This window comes from Callithrix jacchus, chromosome 11 (assembly GCF_049354715.1).
Source record: "Callithrix jacchus isolate 240 chromosome 11, calJac240_pri, whole genome shotgun sequence".
Classification (NCBI taxonomy): Eukaryota; Metazoa; Chordata; class Mammalia; order Primates; family Cebidae; genus Callithrix; species Callithrix jacchus.
In genome coordinates, this window is record NC_133512.1 from 80,225,287 (window position 1) to 80,248,477 (window position 23,191).

Below are 23,191 nucleotides of genomic sequence, written 5' to 3' on the forward strand. Positions count from 1 at the left end.
AAGAGTGCCCTTTTTGAGTGAACCTGATGACAGACATGGATCACAGAATGGACCAAGAAGGAAAGTATTTTCAGAATGGGTAGAGGGGAACTTTTCCTGATTACTAATCATAGTAATGTTTATGACATTTCCAAGCCTCAGAGGAACAGAAATTCATAATAGACTCAATCATACCTTTACATAATTATGCAGTCAGAGAGTGCCAAAATAACAGCATTATTTAAAGTTCAGAATGGATTAAAATTCACTTTCTAAATATTAAAAAACTTTCTATTTGAGTATCAAAATAGTTATTTCCAATTCATCAGAATAAAGGCATTTTTTAAACAAAATTTACTTGCTAAAATGTATTTATAAGAGAGGTTCATATGTTGTTATAAGATACAATTCATCTAAGGCTCATTGCATTGCTAGTAAAGTCAATTACTTTTTTCTTGGTTACACGTTATTTGGCAGGAAGTCTATTGTTGCTGAAACATTTAGGTTTTACAAGCAGGCTTACTTTATAGGAAGCAATGGTAGTATTTTTTTAAAGAGAAGCAATACAATGCATTTTAGGGCCTCTGAGGGTAAAGATTTGTTGTACACAATGGTACCAAAAATAGATAGCATAGGCTGGCAATATACAAACACGTCCATGGTCATGACACAGTAGTCTAGTATTGACATGCAAAATGTCTTTTATTTCAGCTCCAGAAACTCCAGTGGAGACTAGCAGCTCGGTTTTATAATAATGCATCCAAGTATGACACAGATTTCTAAAATATGCACCTGCATGTGCAAATAAAACTGTCATATATGAATTTTTCATAGAAATTGCTTAATAAAGTTTTAATGTAAAAATAGAAATTTATTTTCAAAATTATTTTGTCAGACTTTTATTAAATCAACTAGTTGACATGTATAAAATTATTAAATAGCATTTGATAACTATCTTAGTATTGATGTTATCTAAAAAAATTCTGATCGGCCTTTTGAAACATGGAGCATTAATTAGTAATTCACTTCTACTGTCCAAAATAATTTAGTCAAAAGGAAAAATATGATGTTTCCTGACAGAAATATCAATGCTTGCCATGAACATATATTTGAGAATAATGAAGAGTAATTTTAAGTTTTTTGTAAGTAATTTGCTTGCCATATTGTAGAGTAAAACAACTTTAGTAGTAGTCTGACATATCATAACACAGAAGACTGTTTCTTATTGCTTTGTTTAGAAAAATGAATGTAATTGTATGTAATTTGAATAAAGTTTTTAGCTTAGAAAAGTAAGACAATTTCATCCCACTATATTAAAATGTAATGAGCATGAAAACATTAAGTTATACATTTGAGCATAACTGATATTATAAATTACTTGTCATACTAATGATCCAATTAATCAAATAAAATGCAAAAATATAAAAGGATGATTACCTCATGAGTCTTTAACAAATATACTCAATAGTACAGGATCCTTTGAAAAGTAGAATGTATGTTTCAGAATATCTTACATTATTTGTTTTGATTGGAATATCCTACTTTTATATATAGGACACAGAGTTTTACTGAAAATCAATGAAGTTCCTGTGATGTAATAAGTTTTACTATTTTCAAAGAAGAAAAACAAATACTAATATGATTTACCTTAAAGATATGTTGTTTTAAAATTTCTAGTTTTTCTTTTCCGATATACTGATAGTTAGCCTCTGATTAAATATCTACACAGACACACATACCTATTATGGTTGTTCTCATTGGCACTATTTTCCTTATCTCAACAAAAGATCATAGGTAATTCAGTATCACATTACTTCATAGTCGGTTACTTAGATGGTCTTATATGCAGAGCATCTGCCTGCCTTTCAGCATATCACATTTATTTAATTTGATAGGACAAACATTTTAAAGCCTTACCAGTGTTAGACATGTTTGGGAAAGTATTGCATAGCATTATTTCTAGACAAACTCTATGAAAGAAAATTATATATTCTGGAAGGATTTTTAAAATGAGGTCATGCCTATAAACTCTTTAGCATTCTATCAGGAATGCAGAAAATGGTTAATAGATTCTAAATTTTAAAAATTAATATATGAATGACTGACTACTTTTATATTTCTATATTAACCAAATTGAATCTGATAGTTTAAAGGAGACTCAGACTTTAAGAAAAGCTATTAAAGTCAGAGATAAAAGAATAAGAAATATTTTACATATGCTGAACAATAATAATGGGAAAATCTTATGAGAAACTGCAGGAGAAGAGATACTGACAATATTTAGAACTAAGAAAGATAATTAACATAGGGAAAACAGTACACAATTGTTCTCTTATGATGATGTGAAAAACAAAAAAATATATAAAACACTAATAAGGGATCATTCTAAAAGCAAAAATGACAAATTATAGAAAAGAGGCAAATTATTTGGAATTAAGAATTATTTTAAGGCAAAAGAAGCTTATGAAGGCCTATAAAAGAGCCAGAAGGCGGCTTTTGATAATAAAATTGAGGCACAGTAATAGTAAAAAAGGGAATTAGGAATCAAATTTCAAATAGAACCAAATAAACCAAATAGAACTTCACATATATATATGGCAGTAGGAATTTATTAGATAGGTTTACTCAGAATGTTTAACCTAAGCAAAGAAAGTACGAGTAAATTTAAAGATAGATGTGATTAACTGATACAGAATGCAGCCTAGTAATTGAATACATAAAAGCATTAAAACACATGGAAAGAATAGTTTCAACATAGATGTGATTAAACTTTCAGAAAGACTTGATTTTATTTACTAAATTTAATATATTGCTGGTTAATATGCAAATTGGTTACTTGGAGGGAACTTGACATTCATTATAAATTTTCACATTTGTATCACTGGTCCAGCAATCCAAATCCTAGGTATGTAACTGTGTTAGTCTGTTATCACTCTGCTGATAAAGAAAGAAGTCTCATTGGACTTACAATTCCACATGGTTAGGGAAGCCTCATAATCATGGCAGAAGGCAAGGAGGAGCAAGTCACCTCTTACATGGATGGCAGCAGGCAAAGACAGAGAGCTTGTCCAGGGGAACTCCTCTGTTTAAAACTATCAGATCTCGAGACACTTACTCACTGTCACAAGAACAGCATGGGAAAGACTTGCCCTCATGATACAATTACCTCCCATTGGGTCTCTCACACAACAAGTGAGAAAGATGAGATTTTGGTGGTGACACAGCCAACCATATCATTGCACCCCTGGCCCTTCCCAAATCTCATGTCCTCATATTTCAAAACCAATCATGTCTTTCCAACAGTTTCCCAAAGTCTTAACTCATTTCATCATTAACTCAAATGTCCACTGTCCAAAGTCTCAACTGAGATACGAAAGCCCCTTCCACATTTGAGCCTACAAAATCAAAAGCAGATTAGTTACTTCCTAGACACAGTAGGAGTATAGGCATTGGGCAAATGCAACCAAAACAATTAGGAGATATTGGCTAAAACAAAGGGGCTAGAGGCCTTATGCAAGTCTGAAATCCAGTGGGCTAGTCAAATCTTAAAGCTCTAAAATAATCTCCTTTGACTCTATGACTCACATCCAGGTCACATTCATGCATAAGGTAGGTTTCTATGGTCTTGGGCCACTCTGCCCTTGTGGCTTTGCAGGGTACAGCTTCCCTCCTAGCTGCTTTCACAGGCTGGTGTTGAATGTGTGTAGCTTTTCCAGGTGCTTGGTGCAAGCTATCAGTGAACCTACCATTCTGGGGTCTGGAGGACTGTGACCTTCATCTCACAGTTCCATTAGGCAGTACCCCAGTGAGGACTCTGCATGGGGCCTTCAGCACCACATTTTTCTTTCTCACTACCCCAGCAGAGGTTTTTCATGAGAGCCCTGCCCCTGCAGGAAACTTCTGCCTGAACATCCAGGAGTTTTCATGTATCTTCTGAAATCTAGGTGGAGGTTCCTAAACCCCAATTCTTGACTTCTATGTACTCACAGGCTCAACACAACATGCAAGCTGCCAAGGCTTGGGGCTTGCACCTTCTGAAGCCACAATCTGAGCTCTACATTGGCCCCTTTCAGCCATGGCTGGAACAGATGGAACACAGGGCACCAAGTCCCTAGGATACACACAGCATGAGTACCCTGGACCTGGCCCAGTAAACCACATTTTTCTCCTAGGCCTCCAGACCAGGGATAGAGGAGCTGCCATGAAGATCTCTGACATGCCCTGGGGACATTTTCCCCACCATTTTGGGGATTAACATTAGGCTCCTCATTACTTATGTAAATTTCTGCAGCCAGCTTGAATTTATCCTAAGAAAATGAGATTTTCTTTTCTATTGCATTGTCAGGCTGGCAATTTTCAAACATTTATGCTCTGCTTCCCTTATAAAACTGAATGTCTTTAACAGCTCCCACCTCTCTTCTTGAATGCTTTGCTGCTTAGAAATTTATTCTGCCAGATACCCTAAATTATCTCTCTCAAATTCAAAGTTCCACAGATCTCTAGGGCAAGGGCAAAATACTGCCAGTCTTCTTGCTAAAACATAACAAGAGTCACCTATGCTCCAGTTCCTAACAAGTTTCTCATTTCCGTCTGAGACCCCTTTGGCCTGGACCTTATTTTTCATATTGCTGTCAGCATTTGGGGCAAAGTGATTCAACAAGTCTCTAGGAAGTTCCAAACTTTCCCACATTTTTCTGTCTTCTTTTGAGCTCTCCAAACCTCTGCCTATTATCCAGCACCAAAGTCACTTTTACATATTTGGGTATTTCTTCAACAATGCCCCACTCTACTGGTACCAATTTGCTGTATTAGTTCATTTTCCCATTGCTGATAAAGGCATATCTGAGACTGGATAATTGACCAAAGAAAGAGGTTTAACTGAACTTACAGTTTCACATGACTGGGAATGCCTCACAATCCTGGCTGAAGGTAAGGAGATGCAAGTCACATCTTACATGGATGGCAACAGGCAAAGAGAGAAAGCTTGTGTGGGGAAGCTACTCTTTTTCAAACTATCAGATTACTCTCAAGAGGACAGCAAAGGAAAGACTTGCTCCCATGATACAACTACCTCTGACCGGGTCCCTCCTATAACACGTGGAAATTTAAGATGAGATTGGGGTGGGGACACAGCCAAACCATATCAGTAACCTATGAGAAACCTTTCATATACACTAGAGGATATACGGGAGCATATTCATTAAAGCAGCAATAGGAAAATGAACCCAAACTTTATCACTATTATAAATAATAAATTGTGATGTTTAGAATAAATTGAATATTATATAGTAGTGGAAATAAATGACTACAGCTACATGTGATGAGAAGAATGGATTTCAAAATGATGTTAGGTAAAAAGCAGAATCTTAGAATATATACACAATATGATTTCATTTATAAAAATAAGTATAGGCAACATTAAATAGTATATTGTTTGGGTATATAAAGTCATGTAACAGGTCTGTAAAAAGCAAGGAAACTGCTAAAACAAAATTTAGGACAGAAGTTACTTTAGGGAAGAGAGAAAGAGATGTAATGAGACTATGGAAGGAGAAAAACTGTACTGGCTTGGATGTGGATGATGTGATATCTAAGAAAAATTAAATTCTATGTCTTAATTCACAGGGCAACGATGGTGTTCACATTAGCATTTTTATTTAAGCATAAAATATAGTCTTCCTATGTGTTTTTTACATGACATATTTCACCATTAAAAAGTTTGAAAGTAAAATTATGTGTGCAATCATTGAAACATTTTTGAAAATGGCTTATTTATTTTGTTTGGTAATACAAAAACTATGTAAAATATAGACCCATATTTTAAAATAAAGACATGAACTGTGATCATCAAATAAGATACTTGTTATTGACTGAATTGTCTTCCCTTAAAATTCATATGTAACAACCCTAACCCTTAATGTGACTGTATTTGGAAACAGAGAATTTAATTAAGGTTAACAATGTCAAAATGGTGGGGCACTAATCCAATAATACTAGTTTCCTTATAAGAAAAGGAAGAAATACCACAGAGTGTGCTCAATCTCCCCCAAGACAGAAAAAGAAAGACTATGTGAGGATGCAATGAGAAGACAATTCAGGAAGAGAAGCCTTGCCAGAAACCAACTTTGATGGCACCTTGTTCTAAGACTTCTGGCCTCCAGAACTGTAAGAAAATTAGTCTGCTTTTTAAGACACCCAGTCTGTAATATCTTGTTATGGAACCCCTAGCAGACTAATAACATTACATGTAATATCTGTTTGAAAAGTGTAATTTGTTTTATAAATAATATTGCCATTATTACTGAATTGCTAATACTGGAAAGATTATTAATAGCCCTCAATTCACCACCTGATTTCAGGAGCAAAATAAACACATAATGGGCACTATCTCTGCTGCTATTAATGCTGATTAAAATAGCTATACTATCTATTGATCATAAACTTATATCCTAATACCTTTCAAAGAGAATAAATCTGAGTTAATACATTGGGAGAAAAAGAGACAAACAGGATATGTTTACTAGTTATGCCAAATAAAGCATTATTTAATGACCTTGGTCACTTTTACTTTATTCTTACTGTCAATTACTTATATTTCATTGAAGTCTACCCAGTACTACTTATCTCTTCTTGGTTTTGCTACCCTAAATCTTTTTTTAAAATAATACTTCCTTGTAAATCTCAATTTAGATCAAATTAATCTGTCTTTCACACATTATACTGCAGGAATTCCTGTTTTGTCCATAATGATTAACTAAAACTGAACCAGCCCTGCTTCATAAACAGCTGAAAAACTGAACAAAATAAATGAAAAATAAACCTTCCCAGAAATATTCACCCATAAACATAATCAACTACTCTTTGAGAAAGGAAAAGAAGAAATAATAGAGAAAAGGTAGTCTTTCAAGAAATTGTTCTGAAACAACTGACGTTTACATCCAAAAATTTGAATCTTGATACAAACCTTACATAGTTCACAAAAGTTAACTCAAAACAGATCACAGGTCTGAATGTGAAACACAAAACTATAAAACTTATAGAAGATAACAGAGGACAAAGTCTAGATGACCAAGGGTTTAGATACAATCAAGGGCATAGTACATGAAAAACAGAATTAATAAGCTGGACTTTATTAAAATTAAACATTTCTTTCCTAAAAAAGACACTGTAAAGAGAGTTTCTAAAAAGCCACAGAATAGGATAAAATATTTGTAAGAGTCCTATCAGATAAAGAACAGTTATGCAAAATATACAAAGAGTTCTTAAAACTCAACAATAAGAAAACAACCTGGTTTTTAATATAGCCCAAGGACTTGAACAGATATCTCATTAAATAAGCATATAAAAAGCTTAGGGGAAGATGCTCCCCATCATGTGTTATCATGGAAATGCTAATTAAAACAATATGCGATACCACTACAGGACTATTGGAATGCCCAAAATCCAGAGCACTGATACCACCAAATGCTGGGAAGGATGTGAAACAACAGAAACTGATGAAAATTTGAAATGGTATAGCCCCTTTGAGAGAAGTTTGGCTGTCTCTCACAAAACTAAACATATCTTACGATGCAGCAATCATACTTGGTAATTACTCAAAGGGGCTGAAAATACATGTCCACACAAAAACCTACACACAGATGTTTAAAGCAACTGCTTTTATAATTGCTAAAATTTAGAAGCAAACATGTCCTTCAATAGGGAAATAGATAAACTAGGTAAATCTAAACAATGGAATACTATTCTTGCTAAATGGAAATGAACTATCAAGCCATAAAACAATATGCAGAAAACTAATGCATATTATTAAGAGAAAAAAACCAACACTATATAGTGTTTGATTCTAACGATATAACATTCTGGAAAAGGCAAAACTATGAAGACAATAGAAAGACCAGCGTTTACCAGGGGTTGGAAGGGAGAGAGGGATGAATAGGCAGAGCACACAGGATTTTTAGGGTAGTAAAATTATTCTGCATATTATAATGGTGGATACACATCATGATGCATTTTACCAAACCGACAGTACATACAACACCAAGAGTGAGCCACAAACTTTGGGCTTAGGGTGATAATGATGTATCAGTGTAAGTTCTTCAATTGTAGCAATTGGTCCACTGTAGTGGGAGATAATGCTAACTGGGGTGGGGGTGGGGAAAGGCTATGGCTGTGGGAGGGCAGGGAATACATAAGAATCTCTGTACACTCTGCTGCATTTTTTTGTGAACCTAAAACTACTCTAGAAAACAAAGATTATATTTTTTAAAAAATTAGATAAGAGACAGCACAGGATTTTGAGTCCTGAGAGTAGAAAACAAAGTTAGCCCTGCAAATGTTCAACTTTTTGATTGAATTTGATGGAGTTTTGCTCTTGTTCCCAGGCTGGAGAGCACTGGCCATGATCTCGGCTCAATGCAACCTTTGACTCATGAGTTCAAGTGATTCTCCTGCCTCAGCCTCCTGAGTAGCTAAGATTACAGGAGCCTGCAATGACGCTAGGCTAATTTTGTATTTTTAGTAGAAATGGGGTTTCTTCCATGTTGGTCAGGCTGGTCTTGAACAACCGACCTCAGGTTATCTGCCTGCCTAAGCCTCCCAAGGTGCTGGGATTACAGAGCTAAGTCACCATGCCTGGCCATTTTTTTCTTTTTCCTTTTTTTTTTTTTTGAGATAGAGTCTTGTTCTTGTCACCCAGGCTGTAGTGCAGTGGCACAAGCTTGGCTTGCTGCAACCTCCACCTCCAGGTTCAAGCAATTCTCCTGCCTCAGCCTCACAAGTAGCTGGAACTATAGGCACCTGCCACCATACCTAGCTAACTTTTTGTGTTTTTAGTAGAGACAGGGTTTCACCATGTTGGCCAGACTGGTCTCAAACTTCTGACTTCAGGTGATCCACCTGCCTCGGCCCCCCAAAGTGCTGGGATTATAGGCCTGAGCCACCTCACCTGGCCTGAATGATTTTTTCAAAGCACAGATAGGAAGGGAACTCACACAGCCATGATGTTCTTGCCAAATTGAAGGGATGAAGACAAGAGCTTAGATAAACTAAAGCAGATAGAATACAGGGCAAAATATTTATCAAAAGGTACATTCACAGTGGAAGGATGACTACATTTTGCATTGTATTCCCTTGACTTGTGACCAATATTCTGCAATGTACATGTGAAGGTGAGACTCTATGTGGTCAGAAAAATACACTACCAGGAAAACAATTACTAAAATCTCTAACAACATTTTCCTAGAGCTTGCAAGATACTGAAAAATGTTAGAAACCCCACAAAACAGATTGGAGAAACCTTGTTAAACACATGGGGCGTTTAGTACAGTCCAAAATTGCCTTTTTTCTTTTAAGAAGAGAAAAAATTTTCCTTAAAGAAAAGCTATTTTAGAGTTGTCCCCTTACTGCAAATATACATGTGCACACACACACAAATACACACACACCACACACACACATCATCATCATCATCATCACTGAGCTAACACCAATGTAAATTAATCATTGCCAGGAAAACAAATCCTGCATCCTTTAAAATAAGATAATGATATATTCATATGGTTTTTTTCTTTGGTTCTGTTTATGTGATAGATTACATTTATTGATTTACCTTGTTGAACCAGCCTTGCATCGTAGGGATGAAGCCAACTTGATCGTGATGGATAAGCTTCTTGATGTGCTGTTGAATTCAGTTTGCCAGTATTTTATTGAGGATTTTCACATTGATGATCTTCGGGTGGATTGGCTTGAAATTTTCTTTTTCAGTTGTGTCTCTGCCAGGTTTTGATATCAGGGTGATGTTGGCCTCATAAAATGAGTTAGGGAGGATTCCCTCTTTTTCTATTATTTGGAATAGGTTCAGAAGGAAAAGTGCCAGCTCCTCGTTGTACCTCTGGTAGAATTCAGCTGTGAAATCATCTGGTGCTGGACTTTTTTATGGTTGGTAGGCTATTAATTGCTGCCTCAATTTTAGTAGACCTTGTTATTGGTCTACTTAGGGATTCAACCTCTCTCTGATATAGTCTTGGGAGGGTGCAAGTGTCCAGGAATTTATCCATTTATTCTAGATTTTCTGTTTTATTTGCATAGAGTTGCTATAATATTCTCTGACAGTACTTTGTATTTCTAGGGGATCAGTGGTGACATTGCCTTTATTATTTTTTATTGCATCAATTTGATTCTTCTCTCTTTTTTTCTTTATGTGTCTGCCTAGTGGTCTGTCTATTTTGTTGATCTTTTCAAAAAACCAGCAGACAAAAACCATGTGATTATCTCTATAGATGCAGATAAGGCCTTCGACAAAATTTAACAATGCTTCATGCTAAAAATTCTCAATAAACTAGGTATTGATGGAACATATCCCAAAATAATAAGAGCTATTTCTGACAAACCCACAGCCAGTATAATACTGAATGGACAAAAACTGGAAGCATTCCCTTTGAAAACCAGCACAAGACAAGAATGCCCTCTCTCACCACTCCTATTCAACATAGTATTGGAAATTCTGGCCAGGGCAATCAGCCAACAGAAAGAAACAAAGGTATTCAAATAGGAAAAGAGGAAGTCAAATTGTCTCTATTTGCAGATTACATAAATGTATATTTAGAAGACCCCATTGTCTCAGCCCAAAATCTCCTTAAGCTGATGAGCAACTTGAGCAAAGTCTCAGGATACAAAATCAAGGTGCAAAAATCACAAGCATTCCTATATACCAATAACAGAAAAACAGAGAGCCAAATCATGAGTGAACTCCCATTCACAATTGCTACAAAGAGAATAAAATACCTAGGAATACAACTAACAAAAAACGTGAGGACCTCTTCAAGGAGAACTATGAACTACTGCTTAAGGAAACAAAGAAGGACACAAACAGATGGAAAAACATTCCATGCTCACAGTTAGAAAGAATCAATATTGTGAAAATGGCCATACTTCCCAAAATAATCTATAGATTTAATGCTATCACCATCAAGCTACCATTGACTTTCTTCACAGAACTGGAAAGAAACACTTTAAATTTCATATTAAACCAAAAAAGAGCCCTCATAGCCAAGACTATTGTAAGCAAAAAAAAAAAAAAAAAGAAAGAAAAGAAAGCTGAAGGCACCATGCTACCTAACTTCAAACTGTATTACAAGGCTACAGTAACAAAAACAGCATGGTACTGGTACTAAAACATATAGAGAGAGATCAGGGGAACAGAACAGAGGCCTCAGAAATAATACCACACACCTACAACCATGTGATCTTTGACAAACCTGAAAAGAAACAAGCAATGGGGAAAGGATTACCTATTTAATAAATGGTATTGGAAAAACTGGCTACCCATACGCAGAAAGCTGAAAGCTTTCTTACACCCTATACAAAAATTAACTCAAGATGCAATTAATATTTAAATGCAAGACCTAACACCATAAAATTCCCAGAAGAAATCCTAGGCAATACCGTTCAGTACATAGGCATGGACATAGACTTCATAACTAAAGCACCGAAAGCAACGGCCATACAAGCCAGAATTGACAGATAGGATCTAATTAAACTAAAGAGCTTCTGCACAGCAAATATATATATATATATATCTCATAAGAGTGAAAAGCCATGGGAGAAAATTTTTGCAGTCTACCCATCTGACAAAGGGCTAATATCCAGAATCTACAAAGAATTTTAAAAAAATGTACAGGGTAAAAACAAAACCCCATCAAAAAGTGGGTAAAGGTTTTGAACAGACACTTCTCAAGAGGAGACATTTATGCAGGCAACAAACATGCTCATCATCATGGTCATCAGAGAAATGCAAATCAAAACCACATTGAGATGCCATCTCAAACCAGTTGGAATGGCGATCATTAAAAAATCAGAAGACAACAGATGCTGGAGAGTATGTGGAGAAATAGAAACACTTTTACACTGTTAGTGAGAGTATAAATCAGTTCAACCACTGTGGAAGACAGTGTGGTGATTCCTCAAGGAGCTAGAAGTAGCATTTGACCCAGCAATCTTCTTACTAGGTACATACCAAAATAATTTTAAATCATTCTATTATAAAGACATATGTACATGTACATTTATTGTTGCACTGTTCCCAATAGCAAAGACTTGGAACCAACCCAAATACCCATCAGTGACAGACTGGATAAAGAAAATGTGGCACATATACACCATGGAATACTATGCAGCCATAAAAAAGGATAAGTTCATGTTCTTTGCGGGGACATGGATCAAGCTGGAAACCATTATTCTCAGCAAACTAATACAAGAACAGGAAACCAAACACTGCATGTTCTCACTCGTAAGTGGGAAGTGAACAATGAGAACATATGAACACAGGGAGGGAAATGTCATACACTGGGGACTGTTGGGGAGTGGGGGGATAGGGGAGAGATAGCATTAGGAGAAATATCTAATGTAGATACTGGGGTGATAGATGCAGCCAACCACCGTGGTATGTGTATACCTAAGTAACAAACCTGCGTGTTCTGCACATATACTCCATAACTTAAAGTACAATAAAAAAAGAAGATAATAAAATCGAAAACTAAATACTACAATATACACAATGTCTGGCATTCAATTTCACATGCAAGTGCTATGAACTGAATGGTTGTGGGCTCTCCCCAACTTTATATATTGAAACTCTAATCCTCAGTGGGATGATAGTAAGTGGAGTTTTGGGGAGGTAATTCGATCATAAGGGTAGAGCGCTCATAATGAGATTAGTGTCTTTCTAAGAAGAGACATAAGAGAGCTTGCCTTCCCCCCCACACTTCTTTCTCTGTGTGTGTGTGTGTGTGTGTGTGTGTGTGTGTGTGTGTGTGTGACATGTGTGTCTTTTTCTTACTATGGATATGTGATGAAACATTAATAAAGTGACCACATGAGAAAACCAGAAAGAGAGGCCACACCAGAACATTAACATGCTGACAGCCTGATGTACTTTCCAGCCTTCAGAACTGTGAAAAATAAATCTAGTGTATGGTATTTTTGTTTTAACAGCCCAAACTGACCACAACAGAAATGCAAGAAAGCAGAAATCTTGATCTAAAATTGGAAAGAAAGAAGACAAATAGAAAAAGAAAAAGGAAAGAGAGAGACACTCATAGCTAGCTATCATTAACATATTTAAGGGATTAAAGAGAAACATTAGCATAATGAAGGGAAAGGTGAAAACTATAAAATATAGTATTTCAACAACTGAAAAAATACATGTCTCAGAAGAAAAACTTACTGGACAGGCCTGGAAACAAACAGGACACTAACAGAACAAAAGATCAATGAACTTAATGCTGGGAAAAGAGAAACTACTCAAAATGAAACAAAAAGATGTTTTTAACCTTGAAAACAATACACAAGGTTTAGTGTCCTATATAATTATATCCATAGTCCAATATACATGTGACTTTACCTACCTGAAAGAATAAGAACAAAAATTATTTGAAGAAATTATAGCCAAAAAAATTCCAAATATGGGAAAAACTATGAACTCAGAAATCCATGAAGATCAATGAACCCTAAACAACTGAAACATGCCTACCGCTAAGGCACATCATAATCAAATTTCTGAAAGTCAATGACGAATGCATCAATATCTATTCATGCCCTTAGCCTATTTTTTGATGGGATTGTTTTCTTCTTCATATTTCTTTGAGTTTCTTGTAGGTGCCGGACATTAGTCCTTTGCCAAATGTTTAGATTATGAAGGTTTTTCTCCCACTCTGTGCATTGCCTATTTACTTACTGTTTGTTTTGCTGTGCAAAAGCTCTTTATTCTAATTATGTCACAGCTATTTATCTTGGTTTCTGTTACATTTGCTCTTGTGTTTTTTGTCAGGAAGTCTTTGCCTAAGCCAATGTTTGGAAGGGTTTTTCTGATGTTATCTTCTAGAATTTTTATAGTTTCAGGTCTTAGATTTCAGTTCCTGATCCATCTTAAGTTTACTTTTGTATAAGGTGAGAAATGAGGATTTGGTTTCATTCTCCTACATGTAGCTAGCCAATTGTCTCAGCACATTTGTTGAATAGAATGTCCTTTCCCCACTTTACGTTTTTGTTTCCTTTGTCAAAGATCAGTTGGCTGTAAATAGATGTAGCAAAAATGGAACACTTCTACACTGCTGATGGGGATTTAAACTAGTGCAACAACTATGGAAAACACCATGGAGAGTCTTTAAAGAACTAAAAATAGAACTACCTTTTGATCCAGCAATCCTACTACTGGGTATCTACCCAGAGGAAAAGAAGTCATTATAAGGAAAAGATACACTTCTTGTTGCAATGATCCCTTTACCATTATGTAATGCCCTTCTTTGTCTCTTTTGATCTTTGTTGGTTTAAAGTCCATTTTATCAGAGACTAAGATTGCAACCCTGCTTTTTTTTACTCTCCATTTGCTTGGTAAGTCTTCCTCCAGCCCTTTATTTTGACTCTATGTGTGTCTTTGCATATAAGGTGGGTTTTCTGACTACAGCATACTGATGGGTCTTGACTTTTTATCCAATTTGCCAGTCTGGGTCCTTTGATGGGGGCATTTAGCCCCTTTATATTTAAGGTTAATATTGTTATATGTGAATTTGGTCCTGCCATTTTTTATTGCATTTTAGGTTTTGGGGTACATGTGCAGAACATGCAAGATAGTTGCATAGGTATAAACATGGCAGTGTGATTTGCTATCTTCCTCCCCTTCACCCACATCTGGCATTTATCCCCATGCTATCCCTCCCCAGCTCCCCCCAGTGCAGTCCCTCCCCTATTCTCCCCAATAGACACCAGTGTGTAGTGCTCTCCTCCCTGTGTCCATATGTTCTCATTGTTCATCACCCACCTATGAGTGAGAATATGTGGTATTTCATTTTCTGTTCTTGTGTCAGTTTGCTGAGAATGATGTTCTCCAGGTTCATCCATGTCCCTACAAAGGACACAAACTCATCATTTTTGATTGCTACATAATATTCCATGGTGTATATGTGCCACATTTTCCCAGTCCAGTCTATCATTGATGGGATTTTGGTTTGGTTCCAGGTCTTTGCTATTGTAGACAGTGCTGCAGTGAACATTCCTGTGCATGTGTCCTTATAGTAGAATGATGTATAGTTCTTTGAATATATACCCAGTAATGGGATTGATGGGACAAATGGAATTTCTATTTCTAGGTCTTTGAGGAATCGCCACACTGTCTTCCACAATGGTTGAAATAATTTACACTCCCACCAACAGTGTAAAAGTGTTCATATTTCTCCACATCCTCTCCAGCCTCTGTTGTCTCCAGATTTTTAATGATTGCCATTATAACTGGTGTGAGATGGTATCTCAATGTGGTTTTGATTTGCATTTCTCTGATGACCAGTGATGATGAGCATTTTTTCATATGTTTGCTGGCCTCATATATGTCTTCTTTTGTAAAGTATCCGTTCATATTCTTTGCCCATTTTTGAATGGGCTTGTTTTTTTCCTGTAAATTTGTTTGAGTTCTTTGTAAATTCTGGATATCAGCCCTTTGTCAGATGGGTAAACTGCAAACATTTTTTCCCATTCTGTTGGTTGCCAAATCACTCTAGTGATGGTTTCTTTTGCCATGCAGAAGCTGTGGAGTTTGATTAGGTCCCATTTGTCTATTTTGGCTTTTGCTGCCAATGCTTTTGGTGTTTTGGTCATGAAGTCCTTGCCTACTCCTATGTCCTGAATGGTTTTGCCTCGATTTTCTTCTAGGGTTTTTATGGTGCCAGGTTTTATGTTTAAGTCTTTAATCCATCTGGAGTTAATTTTAGTGTAAGGTGTCAGGAAGGGGTCCGGTTTCTGCTTTCTGCACATGGCTAGCCAGTTTTCCCAACACCATTTGTTAAACAGGGAATCCTTTCCCCATTACTTGTTTTTGTCAGGTTTATCCAAGATTGTGTGGTTGTAGATATGTTGTGTTGCCTCCGATGCCTCTGTTCTGTTCCATTGGTCTACATCTCTGTTTTGCTACCAGTATCATGCTGTTTTGATTACTGTAGCCTTGTAGTATAGTTTGAAGTCCAATATTGTGATGCCTCCTGCTGTGTTCTTTTTGCTTAGAATTGGCATGGCTATGTGGGCTCTCTTTGGGTTCCATATGAAGTTCAAGGTGGTTTTTTCCAGTTCTGTGAAGAAAGTCAATGGTAGGTTGATGGGAATAGCATTGAGTCTATAAATTATGATGAACATAGACGCAGAAATCTTCAATAAAATACTGGCAAGCCAATTGCAACAGCACATCAAAAAGCTTATACACCATGATCAAGTAGGATTCAGCCCGGGGATGCAAGGCTGGTTCAACATACACAAGTCTATAAATGTAATTCACCACATAAACAGAACCAAAAACAAAAACCACATGATTATCTCAATTGACACAGAGAAGGCCTTTGACAAAAATTCAACAGCCCTTTATGCTAAAAACCCTTGATAAACTCGGTATTGATTGAACGTATCTCAAAATAATAAAAGCTATTTATGACAAACCAACAGCCAGTATCATACTGAATGGGCAAAAACTGGAAGCATTCCCTTTGAAATCTGGCACTAGACAAGGATGCCCTCTCTTACCACTCCTATTCAATATAGTACTGAAAGTTCTAGCCAGAGCAATGAGGCAAGAAAAAGAAATAAAGGATATTCAGATAGGAAAGGAGGAAGCCAAATTGTCTCTATTTGCAGATGACATGATAGTATACCTACAAGACCCCCTCATCTCAGCCCAAAAACTCCTGAAACTGATAAGCAAATTCAGCAAAGTCTCAGGATATAAAATCAATGTGCAAAAATCATAAGCATTCCTATACACCAATAACAGACTTAAAGAGAGCCAAATCAAGAACGAACTGCCATTCACAATTGCTACAAAGAGAATAAAATACCTAGGAATACAACTAACAAGGAATGTAAGGGACCTCTTCAAGGAAAACTACAAACCACTGTTCAATGAAATAAGAGAGGACACAAACAGATAGAGAAACATTCCATGTTCACAGTTAGGAAGAATCAATATCGTGAAAATGGCCATACTTCCCAAAGTAATTTACAGATTCAATGCCATTTTGATACTAGCTGGCTGATTTGCCTGTTATTTGGAGCAGTTTCTTCATTGTTTCGATGGTCTTTACCATTTTTGGTACATTTTTGCAGTGGCTGATACTGATTGTTTCTTTCCATGTAGTACTTCCTGTAGGAGCTCTTGTAAGGCAAGCCTGGTGGTGACGAAATCTCTCAGTAACTGCTTGTCCCTAAAGGATTTTATTTTTCCTTCACTTATGAAGCTTACTTTTGCCGGTTATAAAATTCTGGGTTGAAAGTTCCTTTTTTTTTTTTTTTTTTTTTTTTTTTTTTTTTTTTTTTAGTGTCCTATGGGAAAAGACTAGTGTGTTTTCCAGCCCTAGAAAGTTCTTTTCTTTAAGGATTTTGAATATTGGCCCCTATTCTCTTCTGGCTTGTAGGGTTTCTGCCAAGAGATCTGCTGTGAGTCTGATGGGCTTCCCTTTATGGGTGACCCCACCTTTCTCTCTGGCTGCCCTTAGCATTTTTTTCCTTCATTTCAACCCTGGTGAATCTGACAATTATGTGCCTTGAGATTACTCTTCTTGAGGAATATCTTTGTGGTGTTCTCTTTATTTCCTGAATTTGAATGTTGGTCTGCCTTGCTAGTTTTGGGTAGTTCTCCTGCATTACATCCTGAAGAGTGTTTTCCAGCTTGGCTTCATTCTCCCCTTCACATTCTGGTACACCAATCAAATGTAGATTAGGTCTTTTCACATAATCCTATATTTCTTGGAGGCTTTGTTCATTTCTATTCACTCTATTTTCTATAATTTTGCCTTCTCATTTTATTTCATTGATTTGATCTTCAATTTCTGATATTCTTTCTTCTACTTGATTGATTTGGCTATTGAAACTTGTGTATGCTTTGGGAAGTTCTCATGCTGTGTTTTTCAGCTCCATCAAGTTGTTTATGGATGGATAATAAACAACTGGTTATTCCAGTTAGGATTTTGTATAACCTTTTTTCAATGTTCTTAGTTTCTTTACATGTTAGAACATGTTCCTTTAGCTCAGAGAAGTTTGTTATTACCCACCTTCTGAAGCCTGCTTCTGTCAATTTGTGAAACTCATTCTCCATCCAGTTGTGTTCCCTTGCTGGTGGGGACTTGTGATCCCTTGGAGGAGGAGAGGCATTCTGGTTTTTGATGTTTTCATCCTGTTTGCACTGGTTTCTTCCCCTCTTTGTGGATTTATCTCCCTTTGGTCTTTGAAGTTGGTAACTTTCGGATGGGGTCTCTGAGTGGGTGTCCTTTTTGTTGATGTTGAGGCTATTTCTTTCTGTTTCTTAGTTTTCCTTCTAATAGTCAGCCCCCTACCGCCCCTCCACCCCCTGCTGCAGGACTGCTGGAGGTCCACTCCAGACCCTGCTGGCCTGGGAATCATCTGCAGGGGCTGCAGAACATCATGCACCCAATACAAGAGCACCCAGATACATAAAGCAAGTTCTTCATAATCTACAAAGAGATAATAGTGGAAGACTTTAATACTCCACTGTCAATAATAGACAGATTAATAAGATAGAAAATTAACAAGGATATCCAGGACTTGAACTTAGATCTGGAGCAAGCAGACCTAATATACATCTACAGAACTATCCACCCCAAATACACAGAATATATATTCTTCTCAGCACCATATAACACTTACTCTAAAATTGACCACATAATTGGAACTAAATCACTCTTCAGTGAATGAAAAAGGATGGAAATCATAACAACCAGTCTCTCAGACCACAGTGCAATCCAATTAGAACTCAGGATTAGGAAACTCATTCAAAACCATACAACTTCATGAAAACTGAACAATCTGCTCCTGAATGACTAAATAACAAAATTAAGTCATTAATTTTGTTTGGGTAAATAACAGAATTAGGGCAGAAATAAAAATGTTCTCAAAACCAATGAGAACACAGACACAACATACCAGAATCCCTGGGACACATTTAAAGCAGTGTCTAGAGGGAAATTTATAGCACTAAATGCCCACATGAGAAGTGAGGAAAGATCTAAAATTGACACCCTATAATCAAAATTGAAAGAACTGGAGGAGCAAGATTAAACAAGTTCAAAAGTTAGCAGAAGACAAGAAATAACTAAGATCAGAGCAGAAATGAAGGAGATAGAGACACAAAAACTCTTCAAAAAATCAATAAATCCAGGAGCTAGTTCTTTGAAAAGATCAACAAAATAGATGATAGATAGATAGATAGATAGATAGATAGATAGATAGATAGATAGCCAGACTAACAAAAAATGTAAAGAGAGAAGAATCTAGTAGATGCAAATAAAAAATGATAAAGGGGATATCACCACCAGTTTCACAGAAATACAAACTACCATCAGAGATTACTACAAACAACTCTATGCACATAAACCAGTAAATCTAGAAGAAATGGATAAATTCCTGGAAACTTACACTCTCTCAAGACTAAATAAGGAAGAAGTTGAATCCCTGAATAGACCAATAACAAGGTCTGAAGTTTAGGCAGCAATTAATAGCCTACCAACCAAAAAAGTCCAAGTCCAGACAGGTTCACAGCTGAATTCTACCAGACATACAAAGAGGAGCTGGTACCATTCCTTCTGAAACTATTTCAATCACTACAAAAAGAAGAAATACTTCCTAATTCATTTTATGAACATCATTCTAATACCAAAACCTGGCACAAACACAACTATAAAAGAAAATTGGAGGCCAATATCCATGATGAACATCGATGCAAAAATCTTCAATAAAACTGGCAAACTGAATGCAACAGCATATCAAAAAGCTTATCCAACATGATCAAGTAGGCTTCATCCCAGGAATGCAAGGCTGGTTCAACATAATCACTAATCTATAAATGTAATCCATCACATAAACAGAACCAGAGACAAAAACCACATGATTATCTCAATAGATGCAGAGAAGGCCTCTGACAAAATTCAACAGCCCTTTATGCAAAAAACTCTCACTAAAATAGGTATCAATGGAACATTTCTCAAAATAACAAAAGCTATCTATGACAAACCCACAGCCAATATCATACTTACTGGGCAAAAACTGGAAGCATTTCCTTTAAAAACTGGCACCAGACAAGGGTGCCCTCTCTCACTATTCCTATTCAACATAGTATTATAAGTTCTAGCCAGAACAATCAGAGAAGAAAAATAAATAAAGTGTATTCAATTAGGAAAAGAGGAAATCAAATTGTCTCTGTTTGCAGATGACAAGATTGTATATTTAGAAGACCTTATCGTCTCAGCCCAAAATCTCCTTCAGATGATATGCAACTTTAGCAAAGTATCAGGATACAAAATCAATGCACAAAAATCACAATAATTCCTATACACCAATAACAGCCAAACAGCCAAATCATAAGTGAACTCACAATTGCTATAAAGAGAATAAAATACCTAGGAATACAACTAACAAGGAATGTAAGGGACCTCTTCAAGGAAAACTACAAACTACTGTTCAATGAAATAAAAGAGGACACAAACAGATAGAGAAACATTCCATGTTCACAGTTAGGAAGAATCAATATCGTGAAAATGGCCATACTGCCCAAAATAACTTATATATTCAGTGCTATCACCATCAAGCTACCACTGACCTTCACAGAACTGGAAAAAAACACCTTAAACTTGGTATAAAACCAAAAAAGATCCTGCATAGCCAAGGCAATCCTAAGCAAAAGGAAAAAGCTACAGGCATCACGCTACCTGACTTCAAACTATACTATAAGGCTACAGTAATCAAAACAGCATGATTCTGGTACCAACGCAGATATATAGACCAATGGAACAGAAAAGAGGCCTTGGAAGTAATGCCTAAGCAAAAGGAAAAAGCTACAGGCATCACACTACCTGACTTCATACTACACTATAAGGCTACAGTAATCAAAGCAGCATGATACTGGTACCAACGCAGATATATAGACCAATGGAACAGAAAAGAGGCCTTGGAAGTAATGCCACACATCTAAAACCATCTGATCTTTGACAAACCTGACAAAAACAAGCAATGGGGCAATGATTCCTTGTTTAAGAAATGGTGTTGGGAAAACTGGCTAACCATGTGCAGAAAGGTGAAACTGGACCCATTCCTTACACCTTATACAAAAATTAATTCCAGATGGATTAAAGATTTAAACATAAGACCTAACACTATAAAAACTCTAGAAGAAAACCTAGGCAATACCATTCAGGATATAGGCATAGGCAAGGACTTTATAGCTAAAACACCAAAAGCAATGGCAACAAAAGCCAAAATAGACAAATGGGATCTAATTAAACTCAAGAGCTTCTGCCCAGCAAAAGAAACAATCATCAGAGTAAACTGGCAACCAACAGAATGGGCAAAAATTTTTGCAAGCTACCCATCTGACAAAGGGCTAATATCCAAAATCTACGAAGAACTAAAACAAGTTTACAAGAAAAACACAAACGACCCCATCAAAAAGTGGGCAAAAATATGAACAGACACTTTCTAAACGAAGACATTTATGCAGCCAAGAAACATAAAAAAATAGTTCATCATCACTGATCATTAGAGAAACACAAATCAAAACCACATTGAGATATCATCTCAGGCCAGTTAGAATGGCGATCATTAAAAAATCTGGAGACAACAGATGCTGGAGAGGATGTGGAGAAATAGGAATGCTTTTACACTGTTGGGAGTGTAAATTAGTTCAACCATCATGAAAGACATTGTGGTAATTCTTCAAGGACCTAGAAATAGCAATTCAATTTGACCCAGCAATCCCATTATTGAATACATACCCAAAGGACTATAAATCATTCTCTTATAAAGACATGTGCACACATATGTTCATTGCAGCACTGTTTACAGTAGCAAAGACTTGGAACCAACCCAAATGCCCATCAATGATAGACTGGATAAAGAATATGTGGCACATATACAGCATGGAATACTGTGCAGTCTTAAAAGAGAATGAGTTCATATCCTTTGCAGGGACATGGATGAATCTGGAAACCATCATTCTCAGCAAACTGACAATAGAACAGAAAACCAAACACCACATGTTCTCACTCATCAGTGAGTGCTAAACAATGAGAACAAAGAGACACTGGGAGGGGAACATCACACACCGAGATCTGTTGGGTGGTTGGGGGCTACAGGAGTGATAGGTGGGGGTGGGGAGGGTGAGGAGGAATAACATTAGGAAAAATACCTAATGTAGGTGATGGGTGGGGATGGAGGCAGCAAACCACCATGGCATGTGTATACATATGTAACAATCCTGCAGGATGTGCACATGTACCCCAGAACTTAAAGTATAATAATAAATAAATAAATACAATGTGCAAAATCACCACTCCCTAAAAAAAAAGATACTTGCACGTACATTTTTTTAGCATCACAATTTGCAACTGCAAAAATATGGAACCAAATGCCCATGAATCAATGAGTAGACAAGTAATTGTGGTATGTATGGCATTTGCAACAACCGGGGTGAAACCAGAGACTACGATTCTAAGTGAAGTAACTCAGGGATGGAAAACCATTGTATTTTCTCACTCATAAATGGGAGCTAAGCTCTGAAAATGCAAAGGCATAAGAATGCCACCACATGCGTTTTGGGACTCATGGGATAGGGTGGGAGGAAGGTATGAGATAAAAGACTACAAATCATGTTCAGTGTATACTGCTCAGGTGATGAGTGAGCCAAAATATCACAAATCACCACTAAAAAACTTATCATGTAACCAAATACCATCTGTTCCCCCAAAACCTATGGAAGTAAAAAATTTTAAAAATAACCATAAAAAGACATATAACATATAGAGGAACAAATAAAATAACACTGTTAAGTTTTTCATCATAAATGGTGTAAGCAAGACAATGAAATCAACTTAAGTGCTAAATGGAAAAAAAAAAATCTGTCAACCTAAAATTCCATATGTATCATATGTAATCTTGAAAAATGAGGGAAAGTAATGATACCAACAAGCAAAAGATATAAAGATGTATTACTGGCAGTAATGCACTACCTGAAATGGTACAGAAAACTTTGCAGTCTGAAGGTAAATAAGTCTGAAAAGAATATCAAAGGAATACAAGGAGATAGAGTGCCCAAAACGTGAGCAAATATAAACTTTATTTCTGCAATTTTGTTAGTATACAATTGGTCACTTAAAACAAATATATTAGTGTATTC